At 47.7% G+C, this 20437-nt stretch overlaps 1 protein-coding gene across 8 annotated transcripts in view; it reads left to right on the top strand.

The window, feature by feature from the left end:
• Plekha6 (pleckstrin homology domain containing A6) overlaps positions 1–20437 on the top strand; it is a 136486-nt gene that overhangs the window by 70804 nt on the left and 45245 nt on the right. The window lies entirely within an intron of this gene.

Consider the following 20437-nt stretch of genomic DNA (forward strand, 5'->3'; position numbering starts at 1 on the left):
ACACACACACACACACACACACACACACACACACACACACACACACACCAGGGGATCATCTGGAGGGGCCTATGAGCTGGACTGTTTAAAACAGAACGTATCTACAGCCAGCCACAGAGGAGGTCAAACTCTGGGCGCAGGGCTGGAATGCAAGGGGCCAGGCAATGGGTGGAGCTGTGGTTTCACCCTTCCTGGCAGCCTGGAAAGTCTTTGTAGAGCCCTTTGGGGAAGGTGGGGCTGCTCAGAGCCAAGTGTGTGGAGCGGGGAGGGACTCTGCCCTGCAAGTTGCTGCTGCACACTGGAGAAGGAGGGGAGCGTGCAGAACCCAAGCTCTCAGCTGAGCAGAAGTGCAGGATTTAATCTGAGGTGTGGGGATTCTCAGTGCTCTTTGCCATTAGAAATAAATCAGGTTAAGCAAAGCTTGATGTAAGAGGAAAGTGAAACAGTGCTGAGCCAGGGACCAGGAAACTCAGAGAAACACAAGCAGGCGAGTGTGTGCCGATGGTCAGGAAAAACAAAACAAAACAAAACAAACCATGGGGGAATAGATAGAGCTTAGCACTGAGCCCTCACTCCCAAAGCCTCATCTGTTATATAATCTGTATTTGTAGTCTCCCAAATTCTTGGAGCTTCAGGTCTCATGAAACGCAGTCTGCCCCTGCAGCCAATGTGTCTGGAATCATACAACACACGTGTCCACCCCCTTCCCTCCTTGCCCTCCCACACTCCTTGGCTCACCCAGGACCAGCTGTATTTCATCCTCATGTTCACATGTGCATGCGTGTGGTTTGGGGCTTCTTGAGTGGCTGTTTATGACTAGAAAATTGCCTGTTCCGGCTCTGCCACAGAAAGACCATCTGGGCTAAATCGACTGCCTCCTGACCTCTGTCCACGCTGCCCTTGCCTTGCCCTCTTCAGCCCTGAAGATGCCCCTCCTCTTTCTGTGGGTCCCCCCCAGCTGAAGCTGCGTCTCTAAGATGGGGAGGGGGCTCCAGGTGAGACGTTAGCTCTGGCAGATGATTCCCCGAAGCACCTAACGTGCTTCTGTCCTCTCATTCACTGTAGGGGCAATGGGATTCCTTCTCTTATGTCCACTGTATTCCAAGGGAGCAGGTACTTACCTACACTGCAGCTGGGTAGTTGAAGCAAAAGCACTAGAATGTGGAACTTTGTAGCCAACTCTTTCTGCCCAGGGATGCCGATGCTAGGGCTGACTTGCTTTTCAACACCCAAGTAAGATAGGGTACACACGGAATGTTCACCTCCCAGTACATAGGCTGGTAGGGATGGACATCCTACCTGAGACCCTCTGGCATTGCTTATTCTGGCTCTTAGTTACATGGAGAAGACTCTGCCTTTAGTGATCCTTTGGTGTGAGGTGGGGGGTGAATTACAAAGTGGATTTAGTGATTGCTGGGTGCCTTCCTTCTCTCTCCTCTCTTCCCCCCTTTCTTTCTTAAGACAAGGTCTTAATATAGCTCAGGTTGGTCTATAACTTTCCATATAGTCCAGGTTGGCCTTGAAGACATGCCAATCTTCCTGTCTTACCCTACTGAATGGGATTGCAGGTATGTATTCCCTCTGAATATTCTCTTAGTGGATGGCTTCTTTTGAACCAGTTCTCTGCCTCTGCCTCTGTCTCTCTCTGCCTCTGTCGTTTTTTTGGTTGGTTCTTGTTTTGAGACATGCTCTCACTAAGTAGTCTTGTCTAGCTTGGCCTAGGACTCATACAGCTCAGCCTGCCTCTGCCTCCTCAAGTGCTGATAGTAAAGACATGCGCCAACCTGCGCAGGTTTGGACCAGTTCTTAAGCATCCATCTTTCTGTGACAAAGTGCTGAACCAAGAGCTTTTGTAGTAACAACTGGCCATCAGCTCTGAGGGATGTTAAGGCAGATGCAGGCAGACAGCAATAGGTGTTAGCATCCACTGAAAGTTTACAGAATGCTGGCAATTCTCTTTGGTCATCCATGGGTATAATCTCATTTAATCCTGTGGCAAACCCATGAGGGAAATCCTGGTATTATCCCCTTTGTGCAGCCAAGGGAATGAAGACAGAGAGAGGTGGAGTTACTCTCTCAAAATTTCATAGGTAGTAATTGGAGGAGCTGGGATCAGGACTCAGGCCTCTCCAGGGCTCTGAGCCTCAAGACAAATACAAATTCAGTGCAATGTAAGTAAATGGCAGGCAGGGTTAGCTTGTAGATGGAGCACAGGACAGGAACTTCATGCTGCATAGCTGACAGCAGGTTGGAAACGAGCAGCCTGAGCTCCACCCATCCTGGGCCCTCTTCCAGGTCTCTTACTTCCTTAGCAGAGCCCAGGTGGGTCACCTGACCTGACTCTTTTTCAGGGAGTGGCTCAGCAGTGCCTAGCTCTGGGGGTGAAGGCAGATAGATGAATTGCTGATGCTTGTGGCCCAGAACAGTGTCTTTATTTCCTTTTTCTCCTATGCCAATTGTCAGGTTTTCCTGGAGAAAAGGAGAATGATTTGGGAGTTCCAGGTTAATTCTTGTTTCAGGAAGAAAATGTCCAGCCATAATCCTTTGTCCTGTCATTGCTGTTTCCTACTGTTAGGGAGGGAAGAGGGTTTGGCTAATACAGCTGTCAGATAGCTGTGACTCTTTTTTTTAAAAAACTTTTAAAAACAAGGATATCTTCTTGCATAACCACAGGCCAATTAGCAAATGCTGAAAAGATAATGTTGATACAATTCTAATATCCAACATACAGTCTGTATCTCCCCTCACACTTAGCCTAAAAGCATCATTCAAGGCTATTCCAAGATCACTCCTCACTCCCCTCTCCTCTGGCCTCAACTTTTCTTCGCTGTGCACACAGTGGCTTTGCTGGGTCTTTTTGGCCTTGTCCAGTCATTCCACTTCCTGCCCTTCTACCTCATCCCTGAGCTGGGTTGCCTAAGATAAGGGTGTCTTCTTAGTCATAAAATTTAAATGCAGATGGGGGTGAAGCATGCCAAAAAATTTACCAAGCAAGACAAATACTATTTAACTTTGAAAGATTTATTTATTTATTTTATGTGTATGAATGTTTTGCTAGCATTTATATCTGTGAACCATGTACATGCCAGGCACCCATGAAAGTCAGAAGAGAGTGTTAGATATCCTGGAACTGGAGTTACTAATGGTTATAAGCTACCACATGAGTATTGAGAATTGTACCCATGTTCTCTGTAGGATCAACAAGTGTTCTAAGTCACTGAGCCATCTCTTTGGTCCCATAGATGTATGTATGTATGTATGTATGTATGTATGTATGTATATGTTTATATACATATATCTGTATGTATGTATGTATGTATGTATAGACACACACACACAAACATTTTGTGAACAAACCTTTGCCATTTTAAATCAAGTCAGGATCAACAGCCATACCTCCAGGCCACACTGGAGCCTGAAGCAGAGGGGAAATGCATCCGATACACGCAGCTGTCTTGACATGACATGTCAATGTTCCTTGAGCCTTTTTATTCCATTAGTTTTTATTTAAAAAAAAAAAAAGCCATAGCAGTGGTGGCATGGCCCACTTGCTTACTCTCAAGGCCCTAGGTTCCAGTATCAGTGAGGCAAAGCAACTATTGTAGATTTGCCCCAGAGTGCTATAAATCTCGATTGCTGATTGGGGTACCCCTTATGATTTTCACCCCGTGCTCTGGGGGTTTGATTTCTCCCCCTTTCAGGCTTCCTATCGGCAGAACAAGGGAGAGAAGGTAGGGCTCCCAGCCAGAGGCTGTTCTGCTGCCCAGCCAGAAAGGGGAGGGTGGGGATAGAGAGGGGGAGAGGAAGGGTACAGAGGCCTTTGGCTGGGAGCCTCTAGTCTAACAGCTTCCAGCTGCTTCCACACCCACTAGACTTCCGGGTAGGGAGTGGTGTTTGGTTGGCCTTTCCCCCTCTTCACATCAAATGTGTGATCTAATTAGATCCTTGGATCCCTCAGTCCTCCCTGTCTTGATATTACAGCGCCCCTTAGTTGATCCTGCTCCCACCCTGCTAGTCTTCTGCTGTTTATAGCCACCTCCAGAGCTCGTGGGATGTTGTCACCATATTTCTCTGGAGCACCACCCAGGGCTGAGTGAGCATAAGATGTGGGTCTGTATTCCCCAGACCTCTGCGAGCCAAGTCAGGGTGGAGGGACACAGCCTTGCTGAGGACAGGGCCTGTGGCTAGGAGGAAGACAGCAGTTGAAAAGACCCCAAGGTAGGTTATTTCATCCAAGACCCTTAACTTCTCAGAGCTTTGGAGTCACATGTGTTCATTTGTTTATTGTTAGTTTGTATGTGTGTGTTTGTGTGTATTATGTGGAGTGCAGATGCGTGTGTGCCGAAGATTGTATGTGGAGGTCAGAGGACACCTTTATGGAATCGGTTCTCTCTTCCACCTTTACCTGGCTTCCAGGGATCTAACTTAGGTTGTCAAGCCTACACAGCAAGTGCCTTTACCCACTGAGCCACCTCCCTGGCCCCTTATTTCTGTGTTTATTTAGATTAGAGTTGGTAATGCTTTCCTGCCAACCTCATGAATCATAAAAGAATCAAATGAAATAGTGGTGGCTGTTTGCTGAATCATAAGGTTGTATTTGACATTCCTCTCTGGTCATAAACAAGTGATCCTTCATTTTACGTGCGCTACATTTGAGTCTGCTGGAATTACTTGCTGCAAAGCCATGAAAAAACACAGGCTGGTAAGGATCCCTGTCCATTCCTGCTGTTCAGCCATGCTTCTGTCAGAGGGAGGAAAGGCTGGATCCTGCTCAGTCCTAGACTATCTTTGAGCTCCATCCACACCTAAAATGTAATGTGTACATTAAGAGGAAGAAGTTTTGCTTAAAGCCTTTTCAAGTGAAGACTTTTCTTTTTCCACGCTTTTACTGATATAGTTGACATAAAAAAGGCATAGATTTAAAGCTAAAACAATATCTTTTGTGAGACATTCTTTTTATCTTATTTTATTGTTGGGATAAGAGTCCACTATGTAGCCCAGGCTGGCCCCAAATTTGTAATCTTTCTGCCACAATTAAGATAATAAGAGACTGGGGAGACAGCTCAGTTGTAAGGTCTTAGGTTCAGTCTCTAGCTCAGCCACAAAAAAAAAAAAAAAAAAAAAGTCCCATCACTCCCCGAAATTGCTTCCTGTCTCTTTTGTAATCCTTGTTCCACCCTGTCCTCAGGCCACACTGGTCTACTTTCTGTCACTATAGATTAGCTTGCAATTTTTAAAGTATTTTATAATAGAATCTTACAGTGTGTACTCTCTTTTGGAAAGCCTGGTCTCTTTCACTCAACATAATTATTTGAGATCCATCTAATTGGTTTCATTGCCTACCTTAGTAATTTATTCTCTTGCCAAGTGGCATCCTGCCGTGTGGGTTCATGTTGTGTTCACAGGTTTGTTTTCAGCTTGGAACTATCGGAAAAGGGTGCTGTGAGCATTGTGTCCTTGTGTAGATACAGGCTGTCATTTCTCTCCCCAAATATGTAGGAGAGGAATGGATGGGCTCTGTGGTGACTACACCTTTAATTTTCCGGAAAATGGCCTGCTTCCCCCCAGTTAGATGTGCCATTCCTGTCTGTGTCAGAGCTTCTACCTGCTGGACCACACGGGGCCTTGGTCAGTCTTCCAAATGTGGTTGTTCCAGAGCTACTGACACTCCCACACACTGGGTGTGTGCATGGCATCTCATTGTTGTTTAGATATGCTCTTCCTATGTCTCCTTGCGTGCTTACTGTCTCCATGTAAGTTGTGTGGTCTTCACGTGTTCCTGTGGAAGTCTCATGGCAGCTCTGGTTGTGCAGTGCTCCTTAATGGCCTTTTGTTTTTGGAACAATGTCTTTTAAGAACAACATCTTTTATTTGGTGAAGTTCATTTCATTGAGTTTTCTTAGACAACCGCAAAGTCTCTGAGATTTTTCTCTCATGCTTTCTTTTAGAAATGTACTTTTAGCTCCTATTCTTGTGCCTATGATCTGTTCCCTGCCTCAGTTTACCCTGTGGTGTTGAAGCTGGCCTTCAGCACTTTTTAATGGTTGAGTTGGAGGAATTTTTTTATAAGATTTATTTATTTATAATTGAGTGTGTGTGTGTGTGTGTGCGTGTGTGTGTGTGTGTGTGTGTGTGTGTGTGTGTTTGTATGAGCCATGTATGTTGTACCTGGTTACCTTGGAGGTCAGAAGAGTATATCAGATCTCAAGTAACTAGAGTTATACATGGTTGGGAGCAGCCATGTGGGTGCTAGGAATTGAACCCTGGTCTCTGCAAGAGCAGGTAGTGCCTATAACCTCTGAGCCATCTCTCTGGTCCCATGAGAGTGTTTGTTGTTGTTGTTTGTTGTTGTTGTTGTAGTTGTTTGGCATATGGATCTACCACTTGTCCAGCACCACGTATTGAAATCACCTTTGAATCTTAGGTAAAACCAATTGATCACAAATAGATAGGTTAATTTATAGGGCAGGGTTAGGGGCAGGAGGTGCAAGGAAGGAAGGAAGGATCCCAAGACTGCCTGTCTGGTGGTAGATCCTCTATCTTGGTCCCTCCAGGTTCTCCTTTCCCTTTGGATCAAAGGCCTACAGGAGGCTTCTTCCTTTCTCTTCCCCATCAGTATTAACTGGAGGCTGGAGTGAGGACCAGTGAGTCTCCTCTGTCTCTAGACAATTCCATTCTTTCTTGCTCCATCTTGCATCGCCCCATCTCCTTCAATTATTAGAATCTTTTCCAACTATGTTCTTCTGTCCCTGTGCCAAAAGGGGGCTCTTGGTGGTAATATTTTCTGTTTGTTTATTTATTTATTTAATCTATATATGTATCTTTATAGCACTACTACATTGTCTTGATTACTGAGGCTTATTCTTAGTCTAAGTGTTCCCATTAATAACCCCCTCCTTCTCTTTCTCTTCTTCTGTGAGAGAACTTGAATACAGGGCCTTTCTCTTGCTAGGCTGGTGTTCTGCCATGGAGCTGAACCCTCAGCCCATCACCTTCTTCCGCCATCCTCTTTCACTGCTTCTCAGACCTATATGTAGCCAAAGATGACTTGAACTTCTGATTTTCCTGCCTCTCCTTTCCTTGACACCGGTGCTGCTGTTATAGGCTTGTACCACCTAGTGCTGGGAACAAACCCAGGGCCTATGCATGCCAGGCAAGTGTCTGCCTGCTGAGCTGCACGTGGTGCTTCAGATTTTGGTTTAGGAGACAAGGTCTCATTTGCCTCAGGCAGTCCCAAACTGGTGATTGTCCCACACTTGCCTCCTGAGTGCTATTCATCTTTTTAAAAGCTTTTTTTTTAAATTAGAACATTCTAGTTCCTTTGAATTTCCATGTGAGTTTTAGATTTTGTCTTGTCTCAGTTTGTATAAGGAATTTGCTGGGTTTTGATGGGACTGTGTTGAATTTATAGAAAAATATTGGGAGACTAGATATCTTAATAATATTGTCCTCTGACCCAAGAAAATAATCTCTCCTTTCTATCTTATTTAATTTCTCTTGCTAGTATTTTATGCTTTTCAGTACATGGATTTTGCATCTCCTGTCAAGCTTAGCCTTAAGCATTTAGTATTTTCTCTAGTATTAAAAGTGGCATTTTCATTGTTTTCTGCCAGTTCATGGAAATACAACTAATATTATAGCCTGGGCCTCTCCCACCCCCACTTCAACCTCAGTTCAACCTAAGGTGCTGGGTGTCTGCCTGATACCATAAGCTTTTAAACTGTCCTTTGAAAGTACCAGCATCCTGCTCTGTTTTAAATCTTTTCAGGAGTGGGCCTGAAGTAGCCATGAAGGTAACCTAACCCTGCACAGAACACTCAGATCTCTGGCATGTTCTTGGGGGCAAATGGAGATGTGAATGTCATATAGCCCCTTTAAGAAACCAGGGCAAGCTAGTCTCCAGGGAGCTGGGAAGGTATTGCCTAAGATAAGATAAGGCCCCCTGGCTGTTGTGAATGAGGGTCCTGAGCCACAGTGGCTGGCCTACTGATAGGCAAACAGGAACCAAAGTGATAAGGAAAAGTGCCAGTGACTGAAGCTGGCAGGCTGAGGTTCAGAGCTAGTCATGCATCTGGGGCTGTAAGGAAGCATGGTGCCAAACTGTGTGGGTGTAGCAGAGGACACTTGTATTCTACTAGCCTACGATATTTTATTTATGCTCACTGCAAAAATACCTCAAGTAGGTTTTATACTGTGTGCCATAGGCAGTAAATGTTTAATAAGTATATATCCATTGCGATTGGTGAGCTCTCGTGGGATGTACTGATGCCTGCCTCAGCCGTAAGGCTGAGTTAGACTCTACTTGATTTCTTCCTTAAACTAGGAAAACCCTGGCAAAGGACTCACTGTGACAAGCTGACTGATCGACAAGCTTGGAACTGTTCATTTGCACAAATCTGCATAGATTTGCATGTGTCCCACATGTAGACACTTTTATGCCAGATTTAGAATTCCTTAAATCAGCTACCTATTTTTAAAGAGAAAAAGCGGGATTTTTGTCTCTACCAAAGCTGCCTACCTGTCACCTGCATGTTCCAAAGATGCGCAAATATTACTTTAGAATGTAAAGAATATCTATGTTTGAACAGTTCTTTGCCTCTTGGTGTTTTCCCTTCTTAGTGTTTTCCAACCCCCTTCTCCAAACTCCTGAGTACAGCAGGGAAGTGAGGAAGAAGAGGGAGAAGAGGAGGAGGAAGAGGAGGAGGAAAGGAAGAAGTGGAGGGAGAAGAACTGTTAGCTATATGACATTCACATTTCCATTTGCCCTCAAGAACATGCCAGAGATCTAAGTGTTTTGTGCAGGGTTAGGTTACCTTCATGGCTACTTCAGGCCCATTCCTGAAAAGATTTAAAACAGAGCAGGATACTGGTGCTTTCAAAGGACAGTTTAAAAGCTTATGGTATCAGGCAGACACCAGCACCTTAGGTTGAACTTGTTAGCAGCAAGTACTCAATTGCTTAGGAGTCCTCCATTCTGCACTTAGAACAGCTATAGAGATGCCCCTGGGTCTGAGATGGCCTTCTCTCTGCTTCTGTACCAGAGCTGTCAGTGCTATGACTACACACTCTCCTCCAGGAATAAATAAAAATATCATCCCTCCCCCGAATTCTGGCTTCTCTATTGGCCTGCCTGGCAAATATTTCACAATGTGGGCTCATCCATTTGGGCATTGTGCCAGAGTTAAGTGCCTCAGGTTGCAGGAGTGCTCCAATTAGGTGAGGAGACCTGGGTGGAACTCCAGGCTCTTGCTCTCCACATGGAAGGCAGCAGCATTATGAAGGTAGATGGCAGCCAGCTAAGAGCTGCTATTCTCTCAGGGCTAGGCAAAGGGGACAGGACAGTCCACCAGCTGAATTGTGGCAGCCCAGCCCTGAAGGGGTTAAGGCCAGTCAGCATGTGTGGCTGTTAATGATTGCTGTCCACAGGGACCTGCTGAGTACTAAAGGGAAACCTTTCCCTATTCCTGAGTGTGAGAGGAGGCCGAGTTAGAGGCAGCAGAGACTAGGGAGTACAGCGAGCTGGTGAGTAAGTGGCAATTGGTTTGGTATGTTTGTCTCTGTGGCTCTGGAGCAGGTAAGGAACCCCTGGCCAGAGGGGCTTTTGTCACACCAGAAACAAATTTTCAGCTGAGCCTGACTCTAGGCTCACCTCTTTTTTGTGAGGAGGAAGTCTTCAGAATGGTTCTCAGCTAAGGGGGGGGAGACTCAGCCCCACAGCCAGAGCTGCAGCCACAGCCCATGGCCTGTGCAGGAGACAATGGTCTTGTGCACGAAGCCCAGAGTCTTTTCCCTCTTCCCTCTCTGAGCCATTGTCTCCAGAGGGGGGCTAGGAGCTCTGAGCAAAGCAGGCTCCCGGGACACAGTCATGGCAGATGGGGACAGTAAGCAGGCTGTGGGAGGAGCAGGTGGGGCAGATGGGAGGCAGAACTGGGGATGAGCTGGTCACTTGGTCACTCGCTGAAAAGACAAAGTTGTCATTTGGGAACAAAACTGAAAACTCGGAGAAGGGGAGAGGGGGAGAGAGGGGTAGAGGACAAATCTTTTGCTTTAGGTTTGTTGTCCCCACCCTTCAACTTCCTCTTGGAAAGGTATCCCCTCACCCTCCACAGCACCTGTGCTTTTTGACATCTTCGGGAAACGTGACCAGAAACATAAACAAAAGTTCTTTGCTTCATGGGAGTCAATGAGTGCAGTTCCTGCTCAGTATGGGTATGTGTGTATATGTTGTTACTCTTGTAGGCTTATATGGCTTTAAAAGGAATTATCACCAAATAAGAAATGTTGACCCCTTGTACACACACACACACACACACACACACACACACACACACACACACACACTTTGCTAAGAGCTCTTTTGTTCCCCCTGTCTCTCTTGGGAGGAAAATGATTGGATGACATAATGGCTATGTTAGCCCCACCTGCACACGGACCATCTCTGGAATAGGGCACTTGCTGTGCTGGTCTTGAAAGCAGATTTGAGGTAAGGGTAAACTCAACCCTTAGTCACTAGACTCTGCTGCAATGTTTCCTTCTGGTGGGGCTTCCAGGAGGCAAACAGAAACCAGGACAATAAGAGGGAGGTGCTGGCTATTAAACCCAGGAGGCCAAGAGCAGAAGGAGCCAAGTTTCTGGGCAGTTGAGGCCAAGAAAGAGGGGGAAGTAGAATCTAAGAGAGGGATGGACAGCCTGGCCCTGTGTGCCTTGTATTCAGATTGCCAGCCACAAATGCAGTCAGACAGCCTTTATATAACACTCTCTGGGGAATTACAGAGGAACTGCTATACCCAGTGAGGTGGATGTCACCTGTGGGCTCACTGCACATTCTCAGAAGGACCTCTTGCTTGGATTCTGTACTTAAGCTGTGAACTAGAGCCCTGCACTTTCATTTTGCGCTGGGCCTGTCAGCAGCAGCAGCAGAAGTGCTCCAATGGGTAGGTGTGGGCAGACTCACCGACCAAAGCTGGCATCTGTCTTCACTGGGAAGCACTGGCAAGTGGCCTGCGCACTTGGCCTGGGAGCCCTCATCTTTCTGAGACCATTCCCTCCCTTCTTGTGTTTATCACTGGCACCTGCTTCCTATGATGTTTATTATTTTTTTAATAGATTGCAGGTTGCATCACTGGTGACTCTCTAGAACTCCAGTCAGGGTGGGGGCAGGGGTATGGGTGGGGAAGTGGAAGGAAGGAAGGAAGGAAGGAAGGATCTGAAGACTGCCTCTCTGGTAGATCCTCTATCTCAGTCCCTCCAGGTTCTCCTTTCCCTTTGGACCAAAGACCTACAGGAGGCTCCTTCCTTTCCCTTCCCCATCAGCGTTAGCTGGAGGCTGGAGTGAGGGCCAGTGAGTCTCCTTTGTCTCTAGACAACTCTGTTCTTTTTTGCTCCATTTTGCATCTCCCCATCTCCTTCAATTATTAGAATCTTTTCTAAGTATGTTCTTCTGTCCCTGTGCCAAAAAGGGGCTCTTGGTGGTGATAATTCCAGACTGTGGAGTCTTCATGCATTGATTTAAAAGGTAATGAATCATTAAAATTTATTGTAATTGGGTTTTTGTTTTTTCAAAACAGGATCTCATTATGTAGCTCTGGCTGGCCTACTACTCAGTATGTAGATCAGGCTGGCCTTTAACTCACAGAAAACATCCTGCCCCTCCTCTGCTGAGATTAAAGCTGGGCCAGCTTTGATTGGATTTTGGAATGTGTCATTTGTGTGGGGTTTTTTTGTTGTTTTTTTTTTAAGATAAGATCTCTGCTCCAGGCCAGCCATGAACTACCCTCATCTCTCAAGTTCTGGCTCACAGGGGTGTGTACCACTATGTATACACACCACTATGGCCAGCCTTGATTTTTGATTTTTAACTTTTTGTGCTAGCTGGGGGCAAATTTTCTGTTCTTGTTGGTATAGTTTAGGACTGTAGCAGGCCTTGTATTTCTGAGGATACTGAGCACAAAGCCGTTGCTGGGGGGATGAAGTGTTTTGGAGTTGTCATATAACCCAAAATGTGAGTGTTTGAGAGGACTAGCTCAGCGCTGTCCAGTAGGATGCTCCTCCGTGATGAAATGGCTGGCGACTGCTCTGTCTTGTATGGTAGCCTCCATGCTACTAGCCTCAGTGCAATGTGGCTAGTCTGAGGCACTGACATTTTAATGTTTTTTAAAATAAAAATTTGAGTATGACTAGTGACCAACAGACTGGGTGAGACAGATGTGAGGTGTTGTAATGAGCATCTTGCCTGATGGTACGAGTGTCGGGGTGCTGCGTTCTTTATCCCTGATTGCCACACCAGCCACTAACCGAACAGCTGATATGTGCAAGCTGCCTCCAAGGTGTTCTAACTGCATGATTATTTCTTTATTCACTTATTTATTTATTTATTTATTTATTTATTTATTTATTTATTTATTTATTTATATTTTCTGAGGCAGAGTTGCTCTGCGCGTAGCTGTGCACCACTCCTACCTGGCTCTATATGATTTTACATATTGCCCCCAGAAGCCCTAGCTTTGCTCTGTGTTACAGAATTAACAAATGAAACCCAGAGATGCAAAGTGAGTTAGTCACAATGGCTCCTGTCTGATATCAACGGTCCCACTCTTTTCCTGAAGGAGAATCTACACAAGGTGTACAGCTTCTTCCACAAGCTCCCTAAGCCCTTTCCAGGTCTCACTGGACACAAGGGTGCTCCTGAAGTAGTTCAGCCCTCAGAGGCCCTCCTGGACACAAGCATTCCAGGAGTGATCCTTGTTTCAGCTCTTACTGAAGTCTCCTCACATCAGTGAGACAGAGATACCTCAGCCTTTGGCAAGCTCCCAAGGAGCACAGGAAGTTCCAACCCCCTCTCTTTTTGCAGAAAGAGGCAGTCAGAACTTCCCACCACCCATCTGTATGCCACCTTGCCCTGTGGCTCTCAGTCTCAGACTGAAGCCCCTCAGAGAAGTCTCACAGACTGGGCTCCCTGGCAGGTGAGGGGCAAGGCTGGCTTCACTTTCATTCCTGCTTTTGCATCTGGTCTTCAGGGGCCACAAGGTAGGAGGCTCCTCCCTTCAGGAGGAGCTGTATAGGCTCCTGCCTGGCAGCTCCAGGAGATTTATGGCTGTGTAATCTTCCCCTAGACAAAGTCTCAGCTTTGTGGCCCATGGGAGGAGCAAGAATCTGGTGGGATGCTGAGCAATCCTGTCACCATTCAGCATCCCAGACAGCGCAAAGCTGGTCCCTGTCCTACTACCTCACCAAACGCTTGCTCAGCTCTGGCACAGCCCTAAACACTTAGGCTGTAGGCAGTTAGTAGGTCATTAATCTAACCGACCCTGCACCCAGGCACTCATCACCCCGCCAGGAACCCCTATCCCCACATTAGGCACTATCTGTAGACCTGTAGCTGGCAGATGTTAGCAATGGAAGGGTTTGTTGTTGCTTCGTTCTTGGATCCTTGTGAAACTAGTCTTCCACCAAACAGTGGGGCTCCTCATCCTGAGGAATGAGGAGTACAGAGACATTGACAGTAGGGCCCAGGGAAAAAGGCTTGCTGCTTTGTCTGTCACATGGCCAGGACAATAAGCCTTATCCTCCTCACTCTGCCCTAGGCCTCACCTGCCTCAGTCCAGGGTAAGGACCAGACAGCAGGGAGTTTCATTTTCTTTATTCTGCACCCCATTCACATCAGTGCATCCTGTTTTCCTCCGCCTTCTGGTCTGGTGGCAAGCTTGAGCTGCCCGTAGAACAAGGCATCACTTACTACTGCTGCTTTCTTGTGAAAATGAGGAAATATGCATTGAACAGCTTGATAACCTCAAGTTGCTGGATGTGGGACAAGAAGGCATGGGATGCTTCTGAGGATGTGGAAACAAGACTATCAGTCTGGCTGGTTACTGTCCAAACACTCACTATAAAATTCCTTCCCGTGGGGGCAGGGAGGGTGGGGTTGCTGATCCCTGTGGGACACCAGACCCAGATCTGCTGAGTGAGGAATGAAGAGATGGTCTGGGTGACCTTCAGTCCAGTCGGAAGTGGACGCAAACTGCCCTCAGCCTCTGAAAAGTAGGAGTTTGGGATTCAACCCAGAGCTAAGGGAAGAAGCTGAATTAATTATTGTTCGGCCCTGTTACTTTTGGGAAGCCTGCTGACTGTTGGGAGAAGGCACCCTGGAGGCCAAGAACAGGGAGACAGGAAGAGAGGAAAGGGAATGGAGGAGGCTGAGGTCAGGGTGGGATAGAGACTACACCTGCCTTCCCCTCCCCTTATGTGGCCTGGCTCCTCATGAAGGCCAGGGGAAGGAAAGCAGGGACTTAGGGATGCAGGTAGCTCTCTTTCCTCTCCACTTCTCTTCCTTGTCTCAACAAGAATCACAACACTATGTGGGGATCATGGGAGCAGGCTCACCCCACTTCTCAGGCCTAGGCCGGGTGAAGGAGACATGCCCTATTTCGTGCATGGTAACTCCTGGGTCTCAAGACTGACTAGTTTTCACCAGCTTGCCTAGCCATCAGTGTGTAAGCACTTACAAGCGGGTGGTGCCTCCACCCCTGGAAGAGTGTGCAGTCATTTACTAGCCAGAGAGGATGCTGGCTGGCCCATGCTCTAGCAGGATCCGTGGCCAGGTTTAACAGCTTGGGCTCTGTATTATGGCCAGAGAGACAAGCTTGACCCCAGAGAGGCTTATCAGACAGCTCTTTACCTGCTAACAAGGAGGAGGAGTTACATTGGTCATCTGCCATCTTTCAAATCTAGACTCTCATAGAGTAAGACAACTAATTTAAAGACAGGATAACTTGAGGTGTCTAGGGCAGGAGAGTTTCTTTCTGCCCTAACTGAAGAGTCTGTTCTGTTTTGTGCCATGGGCTGTCTCCTCTCCTATGGTAGGAATAAGGTGACCATGCTGTGTGACAGGAGGGCAGCTGCCTGGGCTGGGAAGGGGTACATCTAGGGCCCTGATTTGGGTTCACCTCCCTGGTGACTGAGCCAACTCCATTTCCCTGTTACTCTGAGCCTGGTGAATTTCTTTGGCTTCCCCTTCCTACTCTGGCCACCACAGATGGAGAAGGTTCCTCCGATCACTCAGGTTGTAGTGGAGCTATAAGACTGGGCAGAAATGGGTAGGAAGGGGTATCTGGGCCCTGTCCTCTGGACACTCATCTCAGGATCCTGGCATGTTAGGGTGTTCCAAACTTGATTGGAAGGTCATACTATTCATATCATATTGGAAATAACAGTAGCATCAAAAGCAGGGGTGGAGCAAGGGCAGAGAAGAAAGGAGATGCTTGTACAAGCCAATGAGGGGAGACTGATGGAAGCCATTCCTAACACCTTGAAGCTGCTATTCTGCTCTTCAGGTGGAAAGGGGAGAGACAGTGTTATGGAAAGGAGGCTCTTTCTACCTGAAACCCCCCCAGAGGTACTGCCTGTACTCTCACCATCCCTCCCTTTAGTTTCTTCCTGATAGAGCAGCTGTAGATAGGATGGGGAGTGGTTGTCTGGAAGAGTGTTTTCTCCCAGAACAGCCAGGGAGCTTCAGGAACTCAGCAGTCTAGAGAGCTGGAAATGTGAACTGAGCTCGTTTTTAATTGGAACAGAACGCCGGGGCAGATAAGGCTCTTTGACAATAATGATGAGACCCACACAGGGAAGCAGGGCAAGAGCCAAGCTTCCCTTGTTAGCTGCAGAACCCTCCCTGTCACTCAGTTTCCTGCTGGAATTTGCTGGCTGGGAGAAAGAAGGAGTTGGAAGGGCTAGTCCCCTGCCCCTCCCCAGCTCTCCTCATCACCTAAGAACTATGGTGCTGGTAATGGGTATTTGGAGCACAGAGCAGCATGAGTGAAGCTGATTCTAGCTGCAATTCTCAGGGTCTATGGAAATAAAGCTGCTTTGTTACAGCAGGGTAGAAGGAGGAGAGTGTATTCCTTAGTTTTTGCAGTATCACAGTGGCTGCTCTGGACATCTACTCTGGGGATGGTGTGTGTGCATGCATGCTTGCTCAGGATGATGAGGACTCAGGTTTTTACTGTATGGTTCCAGGCACACACCATAGAGAAGCTGAGGCTACCCTGAACTACAGAAATGCCCTGGTGAGATGAAGGGAATGATTGGCTCTTGGTGCTTGGTACAATCACCCAGCCCTGTCTCATTTCCAGTCCTGTTCTCTCTCATCTGTCTTTGGTTTCCTCCCTCTTGCACCCAGCATATCTCTTGATCACTTTTCAAGCAGAATGTTTAGAACCATCCTGTGTTGTGCATAAACAATTTCACATTGAAAGTTTGCAGGGGTTAATTCATAGAGTTAGAAAGAGACCTTGTTTACACATGAGCCAACTAGGGGCCAAACAGGTGAGGCAGTACTGCAGATCCTTGGGTGCCGCAATGAAGACTGGCCTGCCCAGACCTTTCCCGCTGATGGTACTCCCAGTGAGCTACCTCGTAGGTCCAGTCGAGAAGTGACCACTCCCAGGCAACTCTGGAAGTCAGGGGTGTTCTTTCTTCTGCTGCTTAGTCTTTACTTCCTGAGTTTCTCATTTTGGGGGGAGTGGAGTTTGAATGGTCTAGTTGGGTCTGTTCTTAGCCAGCTGCCTTGAGAAGGGGGGAGCTTTTGACATCCCTAAGGGAAGTAAAGAGAAAGAAGAGAACTGTTTCCTTTTAAAGCATTCTATACCTGGCCAATTTTTCCTGCTGTCTAACTGAAGATGGAAACCTGTCATTGTGTGCAGGCTACTGGGAAGGAACAGCAGCCAGGCCTTCTGTGTTCTGACTTAGCCCTAAGGATCTGGGGCTCTCCATGCACAGGAGTCTGTGCCCTCCATCCCCTCTCCCCTGTGCTGTCTTCACACAGCACCAGAGAAGTCATTTAACTTGAGCAAAGGCTGTGGGAGGCCCCTGAGCTCAGCTTGATGACAAGGGGGATATTTTTGCCTCCTAAAGGAAGAAAACTCATTTTCCCAATGCACCCTGCCCCCTCCTCCTCCTGTTAGGATAATTTTCTTATCCTCTTAATGAAGATGGATGAAAGCCAAACTATATTCAGGGGCAGCCAGTCAGGGAAGCTGAGTGAGGGGGCGAAGGGACAGAAACAGAGCTTCCCTCCTGGAGAGGAAGTAATTAATTGTAAGAGAGAGCTAAGGTAGGGAAACCCTTGGTAATAGACTATCAGCCTTCAAATGCAGGCTAAAAATGACACCAGATCCTGCAGAGTCTCTTTTTTCTGTTCAGTTGAGTATTCAACAAAACTTTATTGAGTACCTATATTGGGCAGACAGGGATCTCAAGAAGGCATCTGAAGAGGATTCTGGCTCAAGTAACTGGAGACAGGTTCAACCCCAAACCTAAGGCCTCCTGGCACAAAGATAAATCATTTACAAAAGTCCCACTGAATGGCTGAATACATTGGATTTAGGATTAGTTGTTTAAATATCAACGGCTGTGACCCTAGTTACACCTGGCTGGCATGTCTCTTCAGGGGTTAAAAAATAATGTTGTCCATTTGTTTTTGTGTTTACTGATCCCATTGTTCCTCTGACCTCAGTCCAATCAATCAAATCAGTCTCCCTACCTTTTTTTCGTGTCTACTATGATGTTACAGAGTTGCCATAGCAACAGACTATGATGCCAACAGAATGCCCAGTGCTGCAAAAAGAAGCACCTTGGTTAGAAAGAACCTGTCTTGTGAATGGAAGCAGATAGAAGGCAAAGGAGCCTAAATACCATCAAAGTAACCTCCAAGGCACTTATGAGCATTGATAAGAGAATAAGCTTGTCTGGAGGCAGGGGGATAAAGAGAGATGACCTTCAGAAGGCCTTGCAGACCACGAATCCTAAAGCATAGAGGACACTGAGAAAGGAATTTGACTAGCGTTGACCTATGGAAAATTCGGGGGAATTAGCATCCATGCAAACCTATCAGCCAAGCAGATCTGACAGTTCCCAGCTGGAATTTATCATCTTACATCTGGGAAGATCTGCAGCAGTAGATACACAATGATTTCCACCCCCTCCAGTCCCGTTCCCTGCCCTCTTCCTCACCAGCCTTGGGAGGAAGTTTTTTTTCCTAATTTGTCTGAATAAAAAAGCTGATCTTTGCCAGTAGCTAGGGCTCCACAAACATCCCGCCCATCCCACTCAGGCTTCGTGCGTGTGTCCAGCTTCTTACCCAGCTGGACCAGCACACTCGGAGGGCAAGCAAGCTAGAGAGGGGAGTGGGTCAGGCCGATTGCAGAGCCGCTTCATGTATTATGCTCCTGTCTGTATAGATGATTGCTGGGCAGGCTGAGAGAACAGATCAGAGTCTTCTTCCATCCTCTTCAGCGGCTCAGCAACAGCAACAGAGCAACCAATGAACCTGGAGCTCCCTTTAACCCTCAGAAGGGCTTGGAAGGTCTCCGAGAAGCAAGTTGGTTTGCAGCGCCAGAGCCTGTGTCTGGGCTGGGAGCTGGAGAGGCCGGAGCACCGTCTCCCTGCAGGTCGGGCTGGCATGAGTTTCCATGCAGATGGGAATGCAGCCCGTGCTCCTCCGCCCGCCCAGCTGCTCAGTGTCCTTAGCTCGGTGAGGTCGGACTACCTGGAAGCGGTGCACCTGCTCCGTGCATGCCTCTCTCCTGTTCTGCATTTCCTTCTTGGGAACCTGAACTGGGAGGAGGTCTTACCTCCTTCATTTATTCTGCCTCCATCCCTCTAACTGTAACATCACAGGCGAATGCTAGGAAGCGAAAGCTACAGGCCCCCTAGGGCACCTGAGCTACCCCTCCCATTGCCCAGAGGGAGCCCTGCCCCTGTTCTCCAGTGCTAGAGCCAGAAAGAAAGGGCAACCCACGGAGTCTGCCCCAGCTCGCCCTGCGTCTCTGCCACAACATTAAGAGTTGGATCCAAGGACTTACTTCTCAGAGGGATGGTAGCAGCAGGGTGGCTGGTGGCTCCTCTGAGGCTGCCGAACTGGGGACTGAGCTTCCAAAAAGATGTTGAAGTTTCGGGCTGATCGCCGAACCAGGTAGGGATTTCCTCTGTGGACCATGGGCCTTGAGAAATCAGAGCAGGCAGAGGAGGTCGCTCATCCTGTTTGAATTTAGGGCTTGGCGGTAAGGGGTCTGCTGGAGATGGCCATGACCTGAGTGGAGAGTAGTTAGGTCAGTGGCTACTGCATTGCAGTGCCCATGAAGGGGAAGCTATTTTGAAATTGTGAGCAGCGGGTGGAAAGATCCCATTGTTCGTAGGGTTGCTGGGTAGGAGGCTCTGGACAGGGAAAGGTGTGCCATGCCCTGGAAAACTGAGCTGGGCAACAGCAGACTGCTTCTCTCTCTCTCTCTCTCTCTCTCTCTCTCTCTCTCTCTCTGTGTGTGTGTGTGTGTGTGTGTGTGTGTGTGTGTATCTGAAAGACCTTCTGCAGGGAGCTCCCAGGAACATACAACGGCAAGTGCCTGGAGGGGCAGGGTGGGTAGGAAGGAGGTAGGCATTCTATACATTGGGCAAAAGCAGAAAATTTGGCATTTTAAGGACCTTCATTGTCTCAGAATGCTGCCTTCAGCTCTGTAGGGAGCCAAATTGAGAGGAAGGGTAGCGAGGCAGGTACTCTTCCTTGCAAAGATTCTCTGTGATCAAATTGAGGGAGCATCATTATAAGAGCCAGGAAGGAGGAGGGACTATAGTTTCAGAACTAGAGGATGGATTACCAATGTACTGAGTTTATATCCAGGCATGGTGGATGATGGTCAGGTTTTAGGTCCAGCTCAAGCTATAAACTCCAGGTTTCCAAAGAGGCTGAAGCCATTGCCTGTTGTACTTCTTTTTCCTGCATGTCTGTGGTTTTGATCTGAACAGCAATGGTCGGGCACAGGAAAAAAAAATACCCTTTGATATTATCTTTAGCTTCAGCTGGCATCCTGAGGGCTGGGATGTGTCCTGGAGTACTGGGAGTGTGGAGGGAGCGATGGTATAGCAGAGTGCCTGCTCTTTGCTCTGTGTGTGCTTAAGTGCCTCTGCTTTAGCGGTATCTGTCCCCATGCCTGCTCCTGTGGTCAACTGGAGCCTGTACTGGCTCTCCAAGTATGTCTGAAGAGGTATCTGGGAGGAGAGCTTTTAGACTCATCTCGCCCTGTGGGCTAGACACTACCACACTCACTCATGCCAAGTGGTCCCAAAAGCCATTGCCCCCCTGGAAGATCTCTCTGCTGACTTCCTTCTACATGTCCCCCGAGAGCCCAGCAAGGAGCTGGCTTGACATCTGTCAGCCAGAGGTACTTTCTCCTGATGTCCCCTGTCTGCCTCATTCCCAGCCTCTAGGATTTGTCCCCACCCCCACCCCAGCTTCCTGGCAAGCTCTCTGAACAACTCCCAACCCCACTTTTGGCCATAACAGCCCCTAATTAGATACAACTGTTAGACCAGGACTGACCTTTGATGCTTGGCAGATCCTGAGGGCTCTGCAACGTTCAGTAGCCTCTGGTTTCAGAGTGTGGCTGAG

Source organism: Psammomys obesus, unplaced genomic scaffold (genome assembly GCF_907164565.1).
Source record: "Psammomys obesus unplaced genomic scaffold, mPsaObe1.curated_primary_1811, whole genome shotgun sequence".
NCBI lineage: Eukaryota > Metazoa > Chordata > Mammalia > Rodentia > Muridae > Psammomys > Psammomys obesus.